The sequence below is a fragment of the Chlorocebus sabaeus genome, chromosome 21 (assembly GCF_047675955.1).
Source record: "Chlorocebus sabaeus isolate Y175 chromosome 21, mChlSab1.0.hap1, whole genome shotgun sequence".
Taxonomy (NCBI): Eukaryota; Metazoa; Chordata; class Mammalia; order Primates; family Cercopithecidae; genus Chlorocebus; species Chlorocebus sabaeus.
Window position 1 is genome coordinate 86,769,448 of NC_132924.1, and position 15,396 is coordinate 86,784,843.

Sequence of the window (15,396 nt, forward strand, 5' to 3'; positions counted from 1 at the left end):
GGCAGTAGTTTGCCCTGTGTATTTACCTCTCTTACAGATCGAAGAAGAGTGTTGAGTTTTCAATCTGTTCAGCTTTTTACTGTTGTTAGGACAGCGTGGGAACTTAAGCTCCTTGCATACATTGGTGGAAAGCAGAAGTCCGTTTTATTCAATTTTGATAATTTATATAACATATATTTTTCAAAAATCATGTATTATATTGCAATTTAAATTTATTAGCATAAGAGTACAAATACAGTTATTTGTTTTTAATTTTCTCCGTTGCTTTAAATTCTTCACTTTTAGTTAAAAGTGCTCTTGTGTTTTCCTTGTGTGTTGAATGCAAGAAAAGGTTTTGAGCCAGGTCACACTGAAGCTCTAGAATATTGTTTTGAATTAATGTATATGATTTCTGTTTCAGAACAGTATTGTAAGGGAAGTTAAGATTACAGACCATCTGTCACAGATTGAAATCTTACTTGTGCCACTTCCAGTCTTTGTGACCGTGGGTGGTCATTAACTCTCCAAGAGTCCCCTTTCCTCCTCTCAGATAGATAAGATAAAATTTACCAGATAGTGTTGCAGTAAGGGTGAACACTGATATATAAAATAACAGTTATAAAATTATAAAATAATAAGTGCATGAAGGCAATTAGTACAGTCTCTGTCTTCTAGGAGGTACTTCTGAATGTTATTTTTTAGCTACTTTAGAATACAATAAAGGACTATATTATAATGATGTTTATATTTTCAAATTTATTAATAAAATATTTTAGTTTCTGTTTTCAGTGAATTTGTCATGAATATTATATAATATGTAATTATTAATGTTAATTACTAAGGAAGTTCTTTGATAAAGTAATTTCTCAAAAAGAATGCAAGCCAAAGTAAATAAATTCATCATATTCGCTTTATTAAGTGGATATTCATTTTCTTATGTGTCCTCTCTGTTCATATTTGACCATTATGCTCTCATTATCTTGACACATCCCATGTTTAATCTCCATTTTTCATGCTTTCTCCTCTCTTGCTATTGCCCATAGATCCACCCTTTATCAGTCCACATGCATAAGAATTTTCAATATTTAAACACAAAAACAATTTGGAAATTTTAGGCTTGATGATAAGTGATTAAGATTTTTAAATACTTTCATTAAGCAAGGGGGTTCAGCTATGTTAAAGAGGCCTAAAAACACTTCATTCCAATGTTTTGTTTTTCAATCTAGGTCTTGCCCTGTGACATAATTGGCTAGAAACTGAAACTGACCAGAAACATAACATATCATGTGCATTTGGGCAACTGTTTGCAGGAGCAGAAGTTAATCTTAAGCAAGTGTGCTACCCACAACTGCCAAAACTTGTCCTTAAAAGGATGTTTTTCCACTTACTAAGTTATATTCAGTATACGGATTTGTCCATCATATAAAATTCTCTTTCTTCTTTTAGGTAAACGAAGGAAAAAAATAATATTTAGACTGAAACATTGTTAAGTAGCTATGCAAATACATCTCTTAATTCTCTGTCAATTAATGTTAAACCAATGCTCTTTCCCTGAATATCTGCTTTACATCTTTCTCTTTTTCTCTATAACATCACTCAACCTGTAGCCAGTGTTTTTTCTTATTTATTTATTTATTTATTCATTGATTTATTTATACCTATGTTTGAAGTTCCTACTACGTGCCAGAGATTTTTTTTTTCAGGTGCTAGAACTACAACAGTGAACATAACAAACAGGAAAATCACTATAGATTATGTAGAACGTTTATGCTAGTGGGGAAAATAGATGGTAAATAAAGTGTGACAAGAATGGAAGAGCAAAGCGTGCAAGGAGAATGGATAGTTGGGGAGCACAAACCTTAAACATTTTACTGAAGTGTAGTATACACACAGAAAAGTGCACTAATTATAAATGTGCAGCTCAATGAATTTTCATCATGTGAGCACACTTAGTTAACCATCATCAGGATTAAGCAGCAGAACATCAGGAGAGTTTCAGTAGCCCTTCATGCCCCATTCCAGGCATTTTGTCCCCACAACACACTTCCCCACCCCTACCTGCTGCTGAGGGTAACACTATCCTGTGTTCACTCCGAAGCCCTGCCACACTGGCAAGAACTGTATGGTATGCCTTCTGGTAGGATGAGAACATTCTATTTGAGACGCAAGAGAAGATCAGATTTCCTCATTTCATGACTGCTACAGTGCTTTTCTCATTATACAACAACACGAAAATCCCCATCGCCCAGCGTCTTAAGCTCTTGAGACTTAACCATTTCATAGCCACTATAAAGACACAGTTTTAACTAACTGCCAAAGTATATTATGTAATCACAAAAGGATGCAATGAAGTAGAGACTATAATTATTCCACATCTAGAGTTGATGAAAGTGAGGATAAGTTATTTAGCAAAAGTCCAGGATTAATAAATGACTGAGTCAGGACTATAACCCAAATAAGTCTGATTCTAAAGCATAAATTCTTTTTCTTTTTAATTTAATTTAATTTAATTTAATTTTAAGTTCCAGGATACACGTGCAAGACATGCAGGTTTGTTATATAGGTAAATGTGTGCCATGGTAGTTTGCTGCACCTATCAACCCATCACCTAGGTATTAAGCCCCACAGTAAAGCATAAATTCTTAATGAATCTTAGTCTGTTCTCTCACTCTGTACCAGATTTCAATAACTGTGATATTATTGAAACACTCTCTTTTATTTTGCCTCAAATGTCTCACATTCAGCAATTCATTGTGAAAATTGTATTCATCATTTGGTACTTTTGGAAGTCAAATGTAGAAGAAAAGATAAAGAAGAAGGCTGTTAGAAATGATGTATCCAGTAAAAACAAATATTCTAGAAATCTGCATGCAGACCCTTCCACCTTAGATGCTGTACTATATCCTTGGCATTTAACTATTTAAAATCATGTGAAAATTTCCTCTTGGCTATGTTTGGATTCACAAATAACCATTTCCTGAAAAGTTCATGTATTACACCTTCTGAAATATTTTTAACTTTTAAAATCAATAACGTTTACCTGGAATTGGGTCATTAAGTTGGCATGGGATAGTTTATTTATATTTAAAGGCTTAAAATCAAAATCCTTTTAAAAAGTGACCATCCCTTAATCAATGAAGGTAGAATTTCCAAAGAATAGATTTTAACTATCATTATGCTTATAGCAGAAACAATGTTCTCTGATAAATTCACATCAAGAAAGATTATGATTTCATCTTTTTAGTTTTTTACCTGAATATTGTGCTTCTAGGAGACAAAACACAGTTACTTTAATAAAAAACATTTGTCCCCATAGTTCAAGTATAGAGTAACAGGTTGATGATGAAATAGAATTTTTTTCTTCAGAATCAAACTCTCATATTATTCCTGATATATTAATACATAGTACTCTGTGCCTTTGATTTAAACAGTCTTTAAGCAAGAAGAAAAGCTTATTAAAATTAATTTTTCCCTTAGGAATTATTCTGGAATTTCACACACACTACACAAGTGAAATGGTTTTTTAAAACTCATGCTTTTTGTTATCCTAATTGTTTTACACATCTTGGCAACTTTTCAAACCCTGCATAAAACAGGGGTTCATTAGGAGTCATTAAAAGAAAATATTTTTCTTGGAAATGCATTAAAGCGTTTGCGCATTATTTTATGCCATTTTCAGAAAAGAGATGTAAATTGTGACTAAGCATGAAGCAAAAAGGGTCACTTAACAATAATGCAGGAAACAGCCTCTCAGCGACAGCATTTCAGAAATGAGAAGTTGATGGGATTTGGAAATTGAATCATTATTCCCTTATATAAATGTTTAATATTGTATTTTTACTTTTTTAGCTATTACGTGGTTAGGCAATGTTTTTATTTATTTTTCAGTATTAGAACAAGAAAATACATATAAGTAAAACAAATAATAAAATCAAAATCAAAGATGAAGATTGTATGCATAGTTTACTCTTACCAAATGATTTCTTGAAAGAACATGGATATGGATAGGACAGGGATGGGAGTAGAAGGAAGTTAAGGTAATTTAGCACAAGTATGCAGTTCGGTGGTGACTTGTTGAAAAAAGAAAAAAGATAGTTATGTATTTTGGCATTACCCATGCAAACGGATATGGGTCAATTTGTATTAAATCATACAAACTGATATATCTGATTTTACAGCTACTTTATGGAGGATCCAAAGTAGTACTATTACATCCCTAAGAACAACAACAAAATAATTAAATCATTGTCATTTAAATGAAGCACAAATAGGAACAGCACATAAAATGCATTCCCTAAGTTTATTTTTTGGAGCAACCTGCTTTGCTGAGTCATATACAATTATACGTGTGCTTAGGACTTAAATCAATCGTTAGAACCCTGTAGTAGTGACATTTACACTCTGAGCATGCCTATATGATTTCCATAATAAGCTAGACAATAAATCAGATCATCAAATGGATTGTCTGAGCCAAACACATAAGCCTGCCAATGCTGACTTTTGATCGTATGACAAGGGAAGGGTCATCTTAACCACTGTAACAGGGATTACTTCAATACCTACCACTATGTGTGAGCCAAGTCGTAGAAGTCATTTTGCTCCTTCATGTAAAGATTGCCTTAACCTCTCCCTTTGGTGGGAGAGGGATGATATATATATATATACACACACACCCATTTCAACATTTGTTTTTAAATAATGAGATTTACAGAAATGTTACAAAGATAGTATTGCAAAACCTTCATCAGCATCTCCTATTGTTGCCACCTCATATAACCATGCACATTTATCAAAACAATTAAATTAATATTACTGGAATTACAGACTATACACTATTATAAAACCATTAACTAAGCTACAGACTTTATTCAGATATTGTATATTTTTCCACTGATGTCCTTTTTATTTTCCTAGATCTACTTCAGGTTACCTCATTCTATTCAGTCATATTTCCTTAGTCTCCTCCAATCTGTGATAATTTATCCGTCTTTCCTCATCTTTCATGACCTTGATACTTTCAAAGAGTTGGGGTCCAGTATTTTGTAGAATTTTCCTCAGTTTGGGCTTGTCTGCTGTTTTCTCATGATTAGCTTGGGGTTATAAGATTGGGGAAAGAATATCACAGAGATGATGTGACCCTCTGATTGCATTATATGAGGTCAACTCCTTCTGTTAAAATTCAATCTAATTTAGTACCCATTAGAAATCATTTTCGTGGTACAGACTTCTGGGTATGCAAGCCACAGTCATATTAGCCTTTCTTAGTCTAATAAAAATCACTGAAAACGTAAAAAGAATGTCAAGGCAATTTTGTGGACTAAGTAGAATATTAACAGGGGCTAAGAAACTCTGAAAATTGTTTTCAAGAGTCTCAGAGTCATTTTATGCTATTTATTTATTTATTTATTTATTTATTTATTTATTTAAGACGGAGTCTCCCACTGTCACCCAGGTTGGAGTGCAGTGGCACGATCTCGGCTCACTCGACTCCGCCTCCCGGGTTCATGCCATTCTCCTGCCTCAGCCTCCAGAGTAGCTGGACTAAGGCGCCTGCCACCATGCCCGGCTAATTTTTTGTATTTTTAGTAGAGACAAGGTTTCACTATGTTAGCCAGGATGGTCTCGATCTCCTGACTTCGTGATCCGCCCGTCTCGGCCTACCAAAGTGCTGGGATTACAGGTGTGAGCCACTGCACCTGAATATTTTATGCTATTTTAATTGAACACCCCCCACCATGCAGAATTGACATCTGTGTTTTTAGTCAACTCAATTAAGAATAAATAACATCAATGACAACTGTATTTTGTTTACTATTTGTAACTTACCCATGTTCAATGAATATTCACACTAAGGCAGCTTCTGCATCAGGAGAAAGGTAATGATTAATTCAGTGTTCGCTGAACTTGGCCTGATAGATGGTGAGGGGATTGTATCCAAAGACGCATTTATACTCATCTTACTTAGCTGAAAATACGCTTTGTTAAACATTTTGTTTACAAATCAGCCATGGGTTTCACACAATTTAGTTACACAGGTAGACTTTGGAGCCTGACAGTTTGGTTCAAATTCTTGTCCCTCCCCTTTGAGCTGCCGAGTCACTATTCCTTGCCCCATAATTTCCTCTGTTTCTAGGATTAAGAATATTAAGTTGAGTTAATGTACATAAAACCCTAGAACAACAATGGCTGGCACACAGTAATTACTCCATAAATGTTAGCTACTATCATCATTATTCAAAATTATATGTGCTTATTAGTAAATATTCTATGTATCATATTTTAGTGAGAACAAATAAAACACAGAACTTTTTAATGGGAAAGGAGCATTATATAAACAAAAAATATTCTCATATAGTTTGCCCAGCCTTTTTTATATTATTCATCATATGTGTTTTTCTCTATTTCAGTGTTAAATGCTTAGTTCCCCATTTAAGATTAAACTCATGTTTACTTTTCAAATTATATCCTTCCTTCAGTTCCAATTTATTTTACTAACATTTATATCATGTTTAATTTTCAGATATCAGGCCTCTTGGCATCTAAACATTCCCCCATTAATGTTGACTTTTAGATTCAAAAGTTGGCTTACAAATTCTGGAGAATTTCATATTTATTTCTGGTATACCATGGCAGTCAAAACCATTTATTTATGACCCTTAAATAGTGTATTTAGTAGCTTATCTGCTAATAAAAATGGGAAATCAAAAGATTGTAAATAAACTCATAAAGGTTTTGCAGAATAGAATATGAAACACTGTTTACATAAATAAAAAGTAATTACGTAATTTTTTAACGGTTTGATTTGCCTGGTTTTGTCTGTGCATGTAGGATAGCCTTCTACGTAAGATCAACATTTGCTTCTCTGAATCAGAGGATCCTAGAGGCTACGCAGAATAACACTACAATAAATTTAAACTCCCATGAAAATCCAGTTTTTCAATCTTCACTGTGAAGAAATTATATCTGTTAGATGATACAAACACTCCTGATTAAATGAAGGAGTTTCTTGTCACTCATCTACCTTGCAAATGCCATGACAATGATCAAGGAAACAAAGAGAAATTTGTCCTTGAAGCTCTTATATAAAAGTGATTAAAAACTTTCTCAGAAATCTCTGCCAAGTCCCTCATCAAGTCTCATTGACTTCCATTGGGCTGCATGTCCATTCCTTGCTCACCTGCCACGGGGACCCACTGTTTGAAGCTGGCCTTGGTCCAGCTTGTCCAGATGTAGATTAACTGAAGGCAGAAGGTTGAAAAGTGAAATCTCAGTTCTGTTAGGAAGAAGGGAGGCGAGGGATGATGAGTAGGCAATCAAAAATATATATGATGGTAACATTGGTTACAAATTAATTAAACAAATATTTCTGTGTGCCTGTTTATTACATGAGAGACACTAGTCTTAAGAGCTGAGGCTCTAGTGGAAGCAAGAGAAATGGTCTCTGCCTCCATGAACTTACATTCTGCTTGGTGAATACAGACCTCAAATTAATGACATAATTTCAATAGTTAATATGTGCTATGAAGAAACTAAAATAGGGTAATAGAGTAGAATATGTGTGAGATGCTCATTTTAGGGAGAGTGGAAAGGAAAGGCCTCTCTAAGGTGGTGACTTTCAAGCTGGAAGTTGAATGGTGAGAGGAGGTAGCCAGGTGATGACCTGAAAGAATGCTTCAGTCAGAGAGAATAACAAGTGTGAAGTCCCTGAGAAAAGTGTGGCCTTTTCCAGTGTAAGGAGGAAGGCTGGCAGAGATAGAGCTTCTTGAAGGAGATAGGCATGAAGTCTGAGAAGTCACTGGAACAGCTCTTGTGAGGCTTTACCAGTCATCAGAAGAAGCTCACATTTTATTGTTTAACTGTGGAAGCCACTGGGCACCCTATGGACCTGTCAGATGGACTGTTTTAAAATTCACTCTGATATGTAGATGTGGCATTGGATTTGTGGGGAGAAAATAGAGAAGCATCAAAAGGAAGTAAAGCTTTCTGGTGTCTATCTCACAGTTTCACTGATATTCATTTGTATTTCCCAAATGAACTGATCTCTTTAATCATGGGATTAAAGAGATCGTGGGGTCAGAGGCCACTCATTTGAATACCCAAATGATTCAAAGTTTTTGTTTGTTTGTTTGTTTGTTTTGCATTGAATCATTAGTCAGTTTTTCATATGCAGCTATTCTACAAAATGGGTCATTTTCTAATTATAGAAAACCCACACCATTAACTTGAAAACACAATTTTATAACTGTCTTATATGAAATTTGGGCTTTATTGCAGAAGCACTGAGGTAGTCAACACGGAGCTTGTATAGCAACACATATCAATAATAATAAGCCCAGGCACAAACATATACATTGGTTTGGAAATCTTTCTTATAATAAAGCTTGCATTAGGATGAGACAGGAAAACTTAGAAATAAACTTGGATATTGACATAGTTATTTGGCAGTTCAAAATTTTTAATTAGTTTAAATATTTAAATAAATTACTTCTTTCCTATTTATATTCCCCACACAGGCTACTGTGCAAAATAAATTTACTCACCCATACAACGCTCATATTGGCTGAGAAGCATTCCAAATGAGCAGCTTTGTCATGGCCGGGACCACAAGTGAGAAGTAACTGCTATTCATTCTACAGTCTAAACTGTCAACTCCATCTTCCTTCTGCATAAAAATAAACATTTTTCTCCACAATAAAGACTTTTTTATAAAGGCAATAAAACAACTCAAGGGAGCATTGTTATCATGAGCTAATCACCCCCTTGGGGAATTAGAGACACTTAGCTGCACCCAGTGCCTCAGAGCACCTGAGGGCTGTGATTATTTCATGATAACCTCCCAGTCTGTCAGGCCTTGTTGGTTAATTAGAAAATATTCAGCTTGGTAATACGGTATTTGAAGATTCTTTTGGAAGTTACATAAGCAAACACAGTTTATAAAACATACAAACACCACCCACACACATGATAGCAGCATAAATTTGATAATTAGCATTGCCTCCAAATGAACTCAGGATTTAAATAACTGGGAAAAAATATAGAGTCCAAGAACTAAACCCTGAGGCACTACTTTAACAATGAGTAACTCTGATGAATTTGACCAGAAAATCTTTGAGAAAAACTGACAAAAATTACATAACGTGGTCTCTTTCCAATCAATAAATGGCTGTGGCACTTCAATCCTTCTTATAACATTCAGTTGCTCATTGTTTAAAAAAGAATTGGGGCGGAATAATAAATACATATCATTAATAATAAATCCAAACACAAACATATGCATTAGTTTGGAAAAGTTTATCGTAATAAAGCTTGCATTAGGATGACACAGGAAAACTTGGAAATAAACTTGGATATTGACATAGTTATTAGGCAGTTCAAATTTTTAATTAGTTTAAATATTTAAATAAACTACTTCTTTCCTATTTATATTCCCAACACAGGCTACTGTACAGAATAAATTTACTAACCCATACCATGAGTGTAATTCCTATGAATCTCATAAATTATGGCATTATATTAATAAATGAGTAAATACTTTTATAAAAGGTGCCATATAACTGAAAATATTTTATAGCACTATCACGTTTTACAACTACCAGAAAATTAAGGAAAATGATTTGAATGTTTTGCTTTTCTTTGTTTTCTTATGGTAATTAAACAGGGACAAATGAGATGGACCTGAATAATAATAATTCCAAGTAGAGTTTAAATTTTGAAAATTAAGCTTATGATGTACTATGCTAAGTAATATGCTAAGAAGAGATGATGGGACTTTAAGGGGAATAGTAGGAGTTTAGGATAAGTGTCTAAAGATAGATAAAAGGGAGATAAATTGAAATACATTTCTGAGAGAGATTATACATTTTTCCCTCAAGACATTGTCAAAATGACAACAAACAAAACAGGATTTGTTGAGTCACCAATATGTGGCAAATGCCCTTACTACCTGATCCTATATAGAAGTCAAAATTCACACAAGATAGAACCTTTGTAATTTAGGAGTTTATGTTTTTGTTGGGCACCAAATATTTCACATGTCTGAAATTTATAAATGTTATATAAGTCAACACAAACAATAAGTTAGTCCGGGATCTCATTGCTTGTCCAACAGAATCACCAGGGAACGTTAAAACACACATACACACACAAATTCTTAGACCCTGAGAAATTCTAACTCAGCAGATCTGTGGAGAGAGTGTGTGACTCATATTTAACAGCTATATTTGGAAAAAACTTCTATGTTGTTGAGGAAATATAATTAAAAGCAAAACCTTCCCAACCCAAAAACCTCTTCACAAAGGTAGATGGGAAAGGTAACAGTTTTATTATTGGATAAAGCATTAAACCAGAATACGATGCCTATCACAGGAAATCTACTAAGAGATCATAAAAAAAGAAAGAAATTTCACCCTTACATAAAAGCAAACAGATACGACCCATTTCACACATGTTTTCAGGGCAAACGATAACTACTGCTTAAGTAAGAACATTTGACAGCATCATTTGTTTTACATATTTCATTCTAAATTCACCTAGTAACTGGGTTTACACAAAGGAGAAACAAACTCATGTCTTTATGACAGGTGGTAGTTTTGAACTGGGAGCAAGGTAGCCACCAGTTAGGCTTCTATCTTCACAAAGAAACTGGAGAGAGGGGTGCCATCTCCCTTGATGGTTACATTTCAAAAGGATGGCTCCCAGACCCTTGAGAAAGACATTCTTGGGTTGTAAAACTGGCAAGCAACTTTTTAAAAGATTTACATATATCTTGAAGGACAGAGAAAGAATTTACAATTATAAGTTTATGCTCTAAGAAATGAGCATTATATAATAGTATAGTATAGATATATCCTATTACATTTCCAGGATTCAGTATAATATTATTAACTGTAGTCTTCATGCTATACATCAGATCTCAAGGCTTCATCCTACAAAACTTCCTACACTTTGATCTACTTCTCCTTGTTCTCCACCTACCCACTCCCACCCCTGCCCTCAATAACCACTGTTCTACACTGTTTCTACATATTTGATTTTTTTTAAGATTTTACGTATAATTGAGATCATACAGTATCTATCTTTCTTTGACTTATTTCACTTAACATAATTCCTTAGAGATTCATCCATATTATCATGAATGGCTATATATATATATATATATATTTATTTATATTTATATCTATATATACACCATATATAAATGGTATATGTAGCCATTTATATGTGTAACCACCAATATATGTAACCACCATTTGGGCTATTATGAATAATGTTGCAATGAACTTAGGAATACAGATATCTCTACAAGGTGCTGAGTTCATTTCCTTTGGGTTCATACCCAGAAAAAGATTTCAGGGACATATGGCAGTTCTATTTTTAAATTTTTTTTTTTTTAAGCAAACTTCATATTGTTTTTCATAACAGCTGCATGAATTTATATTCCCACCAATAATATAAAAGGGTTCTTTTTTCACCATACCCTTGTCAACACTTATCTGTTACCTTTTTGATAATAGCCATCCTAACAGTTGAAATAATATCTCATTGTGGTTTTAATTTGCATTTCCCTTATAATTAGTTACGTTGAGAACCTTTTCATATATATATATGTGGATCATTTTTATGTCTCTTTGAAGAAATGTTTAGTTAGGTCCTTTCCCCACTTTTAAATAGGGTAATTTCCTGTTTATTTTTTTATATTTTTTTGCTATTGAGTTGTGTGAAGTTCTTATATAGTTTGGATATTAACCACTTATCAAATTTATAATTCACAAATATTTTCTCCAAAACCATTGGTTGACTTTTATTTATTGTTTCCTTTGCTGTGCAGAAGTTTTTTAGTTTGATGTAGTACCACTTCTTTATTTTTGGTTGTGTTTGCCTGAATTTTTGGTGAGATATCAAAAAAATTACTCTCATTTGTTTTCTTCTAGAAGTTTTACAGTTCCAGGTCTTACAATTAGATCTTTGATCCATTTTGAGTTGATTTTTGCATCTGATGTAAGATAAGGAGCAAATTTCATTCTTTTGTATACGGAGATCCAGTTTTCTTAACACCATTTATTGAAGAAACTTTCCCCATTGTGTTTTATTGTTGCCTTTGTTGAAAATATTTATGGGCTCTCTACTGTGTTCCACTGGTCTATGTGACTGTTTTTATACCAGGATTATACAATTTTGATGATGATAGCTTTGTGATATAATTTGAAATCAGAAAGTGTGATGCCTCCAACTTTTCTTTCTCAAGATTGCTTTGGCTACTTGGCATCTTTTGAAGTTTCATTTAATTTTTAAGACTTTTTTCTTTTCTTTTTTTTTTTTCTTTTGAATCAAATAAGTAATATTATTTAATTAGACATTCTTCTTGTGGTTAGTTGCTACTTTTTCTTTTTATTATTATTATTATTATTATACTTTAAGTTCTAGGGTACATGTGCACAACGTGCAGGTTTGTTACATATGTATACTTGTGCCATGTTGCTGTGCTGCACCCATCAACTCATCAGCACCCATCAACTCGTCATTTACATCAGGTATAACTCCCAATGCAGTCCCTCCCCCCTCCCCCCTCCCCATGATAGGCCCCGGTGTGTGATGTTCCCCTTCCAGAGTCCAAGTGATCTCATTGTTCAGTTCCCACCTATGAGTGAGAACATGCGGTGTTTGGTTTTCTGTTCTTGTGATAGTTTGCTAAGAATGATGGTTTCCAGCTGCATCCATGTCCCTACAAAGGACACAAACTCATCCTTTTTTATGGCTGCATAGTATTCCATGGTGCATATGTGCCACATTTTCTCAATCCAGTCTGTCACCGATGGACATTTGGGTTGATTCCAAGTCTTTGCTATTGTGAATAGTGCCGCAATAAACATACGTATGCATGTGTCTTTATAGTAGTATGATTTATAATCCTTTGGGTATATACCCAGTAATGGGATGGCTGGGTCATATGGTACATCTAGTTCTAGATCCTTGAGGAATCGCCATACTGTTTTCCATAATGGTTGAACTAGTTTACAATCCCACCAACAGTGTAAAAGTGTTCCTATTTCTCCACTTCCTCTCCAGCACCTGTTGTTTCCTGACTTTTTAATGATCGCCATTCTAACTGGTGTGAGATGATATCTCATTGTGGTTTTGATTTGCATTTCTCTGATGGCCAGTGATGATGAGCATTTTTTCATGTGTCTGTTTGCTGTATGAATGTCTTCTTTTGAGAAATGTCTGTTCATATCCTTTGCCCACTTTTGGATGGGGTTGTTTGTTTTTTTCTTATAAATTTGTTTGAGTTCTTTGTAGGTTCTGGATATTAGCCCTTTGTCAGATGAGTAGATTGCAAAAATTTTCTCCCATTCTGTAGGTTGCCTGTTCACTCTGATGGTAGTTTCTTTTGCTGTGCAGAAGCTCTTTAGTTTAATGAGATCCCATTTGTCAATTTTGGCTTTTGCTGCCGTTGCTTTTGGTGTTTTAGACATGAAGTCTTTGCCCATGCCTATGTCCTGAATGGTACTACCTAGGTTTTCCTCTAGGATTTTTATGGTATTAGGTCTAACATTTAAGTCTCTAATCCATCTTGAATTAATTTTCGTATAAGGAGTAAGGAAAGGATCCAGTTTCAGCTTTCTACTTATGGCTAGCCAATTTTCCCAGCACCATTTATTAAATAGGGAATCCTTTCCCCATTTCTTGTTTCTCTCAGGTTTGTCAAAGATCAGATGGCTGTAGATGTGTGGTATTATTTCTGAGGACTCTTATTCTGTTCCATTGGTCTATATCTCTGTTTTGGTACCAGTACCATGCTGTTTTGGTTACTGTAGACTTGTAGTATAGTTTGAAGTCAGGTAGCGTGATGCCTCCAGCTTTGTTGTTTTGACTTAAGATTGTCTTGGAGATGCGGGCTCTTTTTTGGTTCCATATGAACTTTAAAGCAGTTTTTTCCAATTCTGTGAAGAAACTCGTTGGTAGCTTGATGGGGATGGCATTGAATCTATAAATAACCTTGGGCAGTATGGCCATTTTCACGATATTGATTCTTCCTATCCATGAGCATGGTATGTTCTTCCATTTGTTTGTGTCCTCTTTTATTTCACCGAGCAGAGAAGAATCAAATTGATGCAATAAAAAATGATAAAGGGGATATCACCACCGACCCCACAGAAATACAAACCACCATCAGAGAATACTATAAACACCTCTATGCAAATAAACTGGAAAATCTAGAAGAAATGGATAATTTCCTGGACACTTACACTCTTCCAAGACTAAACCAGGAAGAAGTTGAATCCCTGAATAGACCAATAGCAGGCTCTGAAATTGAGGCAATAATTAATAGCTTACCAACCAAAAAAAAGTCCAGGACCAGATGGATTCACAGCTGAATTCTACCAGAGGTACAAGGAGGAGCTGGTACCATTCCTTCTGAAACTATTCCAAACAATAGAAAAAGAGGGAATCCTCCCTAACTCATTTTATGAGGCCAACATCATCCTGATACCAAAGCCTGGCAGAGACACAACAAAAAAAGAGAATTTTAGACCAATATCCCTGATGAACATCGATGCAAAAATCCTCAATAAAATACTGGCAAACCGGATTCAGCAACACATCAAAAAGCTTATCCACCATAATCAAGTGGGCTTCATCCCTGGGATGCAAGGCTGGTTCAACATTCGCAAATCAATAAACATAATCCAGCATATAAACAGAACCAAAGACAAGAACCACATGATTATCTCAATAGATGCAGAAAAGGCTTCTGACAAAGTTCAACAGCCCTTCATGCTAAAAACGCTCAATAAATTCGGTATTGACGGAACGTACCTCAAAATAATAAGAGCTATTTATGACAAACCCACAGCCAATATCATACTGAATGGGCAAAAACTGGAAAAATTCCCTTTGAAAACTGGCACAAGACAGGGATGCCCTCTCTCACCACTCCTATTCAACATAGTGTTGGAAGTTCTGGCTAGGGCAATCAGGCAAGAGAAAGAAATCAAGGGTATTAAGTTAGGAAAAGAAGAAGTCAAATTGTCCCTCTTTGCAGATGACATGATTGTATATTTAGAAAACCCTATTGTCTCAGCCCAAAATCTCCTTAAGCTGATAAGCAACTTCAGCAAAGTCTCAGGATACAAAATTAATGTGCAAAAATCACAAGCATTCTTATACACCAGTAACAGACAAACAGAGAGCCAAATCATGAATGAACTTCCATTCACAATTGCTTCAAAGAGAATAAAATACCTAGGAATCCAACTTACAAGGGATGTAAAGGACCTCTTCAAGGAGATTTTTTTTCTATTTCTGTGAAAAACACCATTGGAATTTTGATAGGAATTTCACTGAATCTATAGATCACTTTGGATAGTATGGGCATTTAAACAATACTAGTTTTTCCAGTCCATGATCCCATGACAT